This window comes from Rhyacophila brunnea, unplaced genomic scaffold, assembly GCF_057557595.1.
Source record: "Rhyacophila brunnea isolate RB1 unplaced genomic scaffold, BYU_Rbru_1.0 scaffold_5, whole genome shotgun sequence".
In the NCBI taxonomy this organism is placed as follows: Eukaryota; Metazoa; Arthropoda; class Insecta; order Trichoptera; family Rhyacophilidae; genus Rhyacophila; species Rhyacophila brunnea.
In genome coordinates this window covers 49500902-49507084 of record NW_028233170.1, presented here as the reverse complement: position 1 = coordinate 49507084, position 6183 = coordinate 49500902, and the positions used below count along the sequence as shown (strand labels likewise).

The following is a 6183-nucleotide window of genomic DNA, read 5'->3' as shown; positions in this document are numbered from 1 at the left end:
GTTTTCGGAAGGTCCTCAAAATAAGCATTCGTCCGATCGATGACTTCTTCATTTGAAAAAAAACGTTGTCCACTTAGCCATATTTTTAAGTTTGGGAAAAGGAAAAAGTCACTGGGGGCTAAATCTGGCGAATACGGTGGGTGGTCGACCAATTCAAACTTCAATTCTTCAATTTTAGCCATTGATCGTAAACATGTGTGAACACGGGCATTGTCCTGGTGAAAGAGGATTTTTTTCCTGTTTAAATGAGGCCGTTTTTCTTCAATTTTGTTTTTTAGCTGGTCCAATAAAGATGCATAATAATCCCCTGTTATTGTTTTTCCTTTTTCCAAATAGTCAACGAAAATAATTCCACGTGCATCCCAAAATACAGTAGCCAAACCTTACCAGCTGATTTTACGGTTTTCGCCTTCTTTTGACATGGTTCGCCTTTCGCAATCCACTGCTTTGACTGTTCTTTCGTCTCGGGAGTATAGTGGTGTATCCATGTTTCATCTACAGTCACAAAGCGACGAAAAAATTCATCCGGATTGCGTTGCATGAGCGACAACAGGGCTTTAGAGGTCACCACCCTATTGCGTTTATTGTCGACTGTGAGCAAACGCGGCACCCATCTTGCAGAAATTTTTTTCATGCCCAATTTGTCATGTAAAATAGAAATGACGCTACGTTTTGAGATCCCTGTAACCTCAATTATCTCACTCAACTTTAATCTTCGGTCACTTAACACCATATCGTGGATTTTATTGATCATTTCTGGTGTAGTCACCTCTACAGGACGTCCTGAGCGTGGTTCATCCTTTGTTGATGTACGACCACGTTTAAATTCATTTAACCAGTTATAAATAGTTGCAAGTGAAGGAGCAGATATGCCGTGAACTAAATCCAACTCATTTTTTATTTCCTTTGCTGTTAACCCTTTTATATTAAAATGTTTAATAACAGCTCTCTAAACTCAATTTTCTCCATTTTTGTAAACAAGCAAATTTTTTTTTTAAATGTACGAGAAACACACAACAACCCGACCAATCTGATTGAAACTTCGCAGCATACTGAATCGGTAGTGCCGCTGCATGAAAACAAACCGCTTACAGTACTAGTCGCGCCACCTGTCGGCTTTTCTAAGGACTTATTGACCCACCCTCGTATCTGTTTTATCCGGCGTTACTATATATTATATTATATACATTTTTGCTTCTGAACTTTCTTTTTATAATGACAATAATAGTGTAATACAATATTGTCGATCCATACGATTGTGATACCTACAGCTTTAGTATTTATTTTAAATAGTTTTCCCTGATATATGGTATGTGTTATAAAGTATACAATCGATATCAATAAAAGTCGGCTTTACATATAAAAAATGTAGGTATATTGTATGCCATTTTACTTTATAAATTGTTTTATCCAATAAATCATGATTTTCATCGGGCATCATCTGTTTTACGTATGGAATAAAACAGTCACATAATTCAGACAGTTTAGAGAGCTATTATCGTGTTTAACAGTGTTCTACTAATGTGTAGATACATATATCCGTGAACATAATATATAAATGCCTGTAACATCCATGCCAACACAAATGTCAGCGCATAAGCATTTGTTTAAAACTAACACACGTCCAATAACATTATAATATTAAAAGTACTTTGTACAATCGTATCAATTTTCTCGTTTTAAATTAAAATATTATTTCTTAAGGGCACACATGCTTACCTAGAGTTTCTGTTTTTTCATTTAAAGTTGAACTATGACATTGAATACTAGGTATGATTTTTAAAGTGAAAGTGATATTATGTTACATCTCTTTTACGCATGCTAATATGATTAAAAAGTTTTTCTTTCTCTTTCTGTCACATTCGAATTTGATTACCAAAGTTTAAACATTTACTATGCGTATTAGCTGACGTGCTTCGTCGTTTACAAATTATAACATGAATTTAAAAAATATATGTATTTATAATATTAAATATATTTTATAATGTACACAGATTTTTTTAACAACTATATTATATATACTTTTATTTATTTGTCGCATATTCAAAATGATCTTGCTATATTAAAATCTTTTTTTTAGCCGGCCAAGTAAATCCGTATTTTTGGCCATAGACTAATAGAAAAAACTCTCTGCTGTCAGATTATGTTGATAGCAAATTGCAAGATACCTAACGAAGGAATTGTGTTTTATATCAGGAATAAGAAACACTATCTGTAAGTACAATATTATGTTATTTATTACTGTAGTAGTATTCTGTGTGTTTTGCATATATTATTCAAGTGTTAATTTATTGTTTTCTTAGTCTACACATACTTTCAATGTTTCATAATTCCGACTACTTTTTTTGAGGTTAGTTGCGTGGTTAGTTTGGAGGTTATTGCGAGAATGCCTGTGATTTCATATTTATTTGTTTGATATAATCTAAGGCGTTCTAGTTGTTATTAAACATGTTACCTACCTGATTACTTTATTTTAGTTAATCAATCTTTTTTGATGCTTTGTATTATCACTAATCCGTTTTAATTACCATTCTTCAAACAGTCGCACACTATAAAAGATTAAAAATCACACTATTAACAGTTCATATGTTATGTTTTTTGCAGATGGAGAAAATGTCTACCGAGATCTTTGCTTGTCGACGGTTTCATATGAATAAGATGGAATGAAATAAATCTTTTAATTAATAATGAAATAAATCCGACTTTCGGCGTACGATCCGAACATGGCGTGATTCATATAATATTATTTATGACGTAGACCATCAAGCATATATACCCATTTTATAGATTTAATAGTACAATTACAAAAGGTAAATATAAAGTGACTAATGTTTGTAACCTATAGCTATATCTATCTCGCATACATATTTAAAAAATAAAACAATTTTATAATTACATTTTTGCACTAAATTTATTATCGATAATGATATAAAAGTTGCTAAATTGATTCATAATATTCTAAAATATAATATAATTTTGCATATCAGTTACTTGTATCATATCAGGTATGTCATTTGGTAGAGCTTACTCTCCAAGTCTTTTCTTTTTCATCCTCAATATCACTTTGATATTAGAAACATTGTCTTTCTAACACCATTTCAAAGACTTTAAGTTTTCTAGATGCTGTATATTAATTCTTCTCTTCGGCTATATCTGCATCTTAGTTGCAGCATATGGATACAATGCGGCGCCTCCAAGAATCTCTGTCACTCTAGTTTTTTTGCATCGTTCCAGGTCATACTAGCAGCCCGTAACTCCGCCAGATATGCTATATAGATAGTATTTAGCGGCCATCCAGGACGCCGGAATCCGGTTGGCTTGAAGAACAGGCAAACCAGATTGGGATTCTCTTCAGGCACTCGCAGCACGTGGCCGGGCCAGGTACAAAGTTGCGTATTCACTCTCAACGTGATGCGAGGCTATTTGGTGCGTTCTTTTATCTCCCGTTACTTCTAAAATTACCGCACACCCAGTATCCGTCGTAAACATCTGTTCTCGAAGCTCAGTATACGGTTGCTCGGAGCCTTTGTAAGGTGCCATGACATAAAAACTAGTAAGATATTTAAAATAGCTGCTAGAATGAATACATTGTTGAAAGGAAATGAAAACTGATAATATGATATATCAATTAATTTGTCCATCTGAAGTTGTAGATATCAGTTAATAATTATGTGTTATACCAGTAATTAAATGCTGACTTCAAATGAAAATTGACTATTAAATATTGAAATAATATATTACCAGTTTTGATTTTTTTAAGTACTATACTATATCCATGGTTCATATTACAATGTCATAGTAAAACTTAGAAGAATAAAATATGTCGTAAGACGAAATCAATCTTGGGGTTTTAATATAAGTTAAATAAATAGTACACAGCTAATTTGTTATTACTTTGAATACATGCCATGTCTTTACATCAATAAAAAACAGAAAAACAATTTAATAATGTATAAATATTTATATAAGACTTAACAACGTCTAGTTAGACATCTAGTTAGACACGATGACCTCCATTTAATTTCCTCTTATTTTAAAATTCACCAAGATATATCCTAATAAGTAGGTAAGTATATTACATTTGTACATATAATAAGTAAATCAAGTACTTAACATAAATAATTATACTGTAAAATTAAATTACAATTGAAGCAGTATATATGGACCCCACAGAGTAATTAACAATATAATAATTTATATAATTATATCGGGTATATACTATATTGACACATTTTAATGAAGTCTATTTTTCTTGGTACCTACGTTCAATGATAAATGTTGTTTTATATTGTAACATAAACAATGGTAATATGCATTGATCTTTCTGATTTTTAAACTGTGATATCTATTTTATATATCTATTGATTTCTATGTGTATTATTGATACATTATTTATTTCAAATACAATAATTTCAAAACTAACAGTAAATAATATATAGAAAGCGTCATGTTGTTTAGTTGGAACATCTACTAGGAAATTCCATCCAATCCAAATTCAATTTTTACCAGGTGGGTACTTGTAGGTCAGTTATTTTTGGAATAAAATGAATCCCTTAAAAAATATGAAATAAGAATAGAATGATAAATATTTGTGAAAATTTACCAAATCAACATGTTTAACGTGAATATTTTCACACTAAAATGATAAATATTGTTAAGAAAATATACACAAACAGTTCATTCAGAAGTTATGACGTTTAAAAGATCCCGCGAGTTAACTCGTGCGTGGCACTGATCAGTTATGAGGTGATATCAGTTATAATCATTTATGAGGAATGGTTATAAGCCATTGGCACAACCAATTTGGTTTTTGACCTTGAGAACAAAATGTACTTTTTACACGGAACCAAAACTCACGGCTGCAGAGACGAATGCTTATACAAAATATGGCGCAGTGGAATCGCCAGCAAGATCTGCAGGTATCATTATTTAGATGTAAGTATACATATTATTTTGAATTTCATAAAATTACACTCGTTCTGGGTGTCTCGTAACAGTAAACTATATTAGTAAATTAGATATATCTTGATGAACTATAAAATAGTGATGTAATATAGACTTGTTGAAAATATATTAAGCATAATAAAATTTAAAATAAAAATTTAGAAATTCAGCCTTTCTGGTTCTCTAATATTCATAGATCTACTGGTTCTGGGATCTACTATTTCTGGCAGTAGACAATTCATATAAAAGTGATATATCTTTTTTTCAATCTTTTCAATCCAAAATGTCTCGTCTTTTTTGATTAATTCTATTTTAACAGGAAAATTATGTCCCGTCCAAACTCCAAATAAACAGACATCTTTCTTAGTAATATGAAGCTGCCCCTGAATCTGGAAGTACCAATCGTGATTTTTATCTATTACCATATTCCTGTCTTTATCTACTTTCCAAAATTTAATTTTTTTCTGTACAATAGCTTCATCTGCACTTATTCCAGCAGCTGAGAAAGGACATTTTATTTCAATAATTGTATCATCATCGCTGATGCCATCTGGCGTTGCACCGATAAAATCATACACATCATCAATAAACAATCCACATCTCTCAATCTTAATCCGTTCTTGTACACTAAGCTGTTGTAAAGCTATTGATTCATTTTCTTTACCATATTTTACCGCTTTCACGTTGGCTAATGATTGGCTATATAATAAACGTTTTACCAAAGGCCCAAATTTTGTATTTTCTCGCCGCTTACACACCTTACCAAAAACAGAGGCAGTAAGAAGGTTTCGTCGCCTTTCTAGCCATTCTGCACATTCAGATTGTAATACGGTGCGTCTTTCTATATCCCTCCTCTCATAGTTTGTCAGTTTGAGTTTTTTCAAAAAAGTTTCTTTTAACAATTGATATTGATTTTTGTCCATATCAGGTTTTTGGCAACTCTCTCCATAATCTGGATTAGATAAAGGAACAGTATGTATTGGTTTTCGCCAAGATTTTCCTATTTTTTTTTTATTTTTTTTCAACCTTCTTGATTCTAAGCGATTTATGAAGGCTTTTGGGCTATTTTTATAAACTTGTTTTTGAATTGTGCAATGTAACTTATTTGTATTAAATGCGATTACCGCCGCTGCACATCGTCCCATGTACGATTGTCTTTGAGAGTAGTTAATTCTCTTGCCGCCTACAAATTTTGCAATCATGTTATTAAAAGATTCTGAAATATTAGTAGAAAAATTA

General features: G+C 31.7%; 1 long non-coding RNA gene across 1 annotated transcript; it reads left to right on the top strand.

Annotated features, from left to right (window-relative positions):
* The first annotated feature begins 2138 nt into the window (after positions 1-2138).
* Positions 2139-3921, top strand: LOC147066543 (uncharacterized). Its single transcript, XR_015071606.1, has 3 exons — positions 2139-2214; positions 2605-2810; positions 3235-3921. It is a non-coding gene; the product is annotated as an uncharacterized LOC147066543 (long non-coding RNA).
* Positions 3922-6183: the final 2262 nt, after the last annotated feature.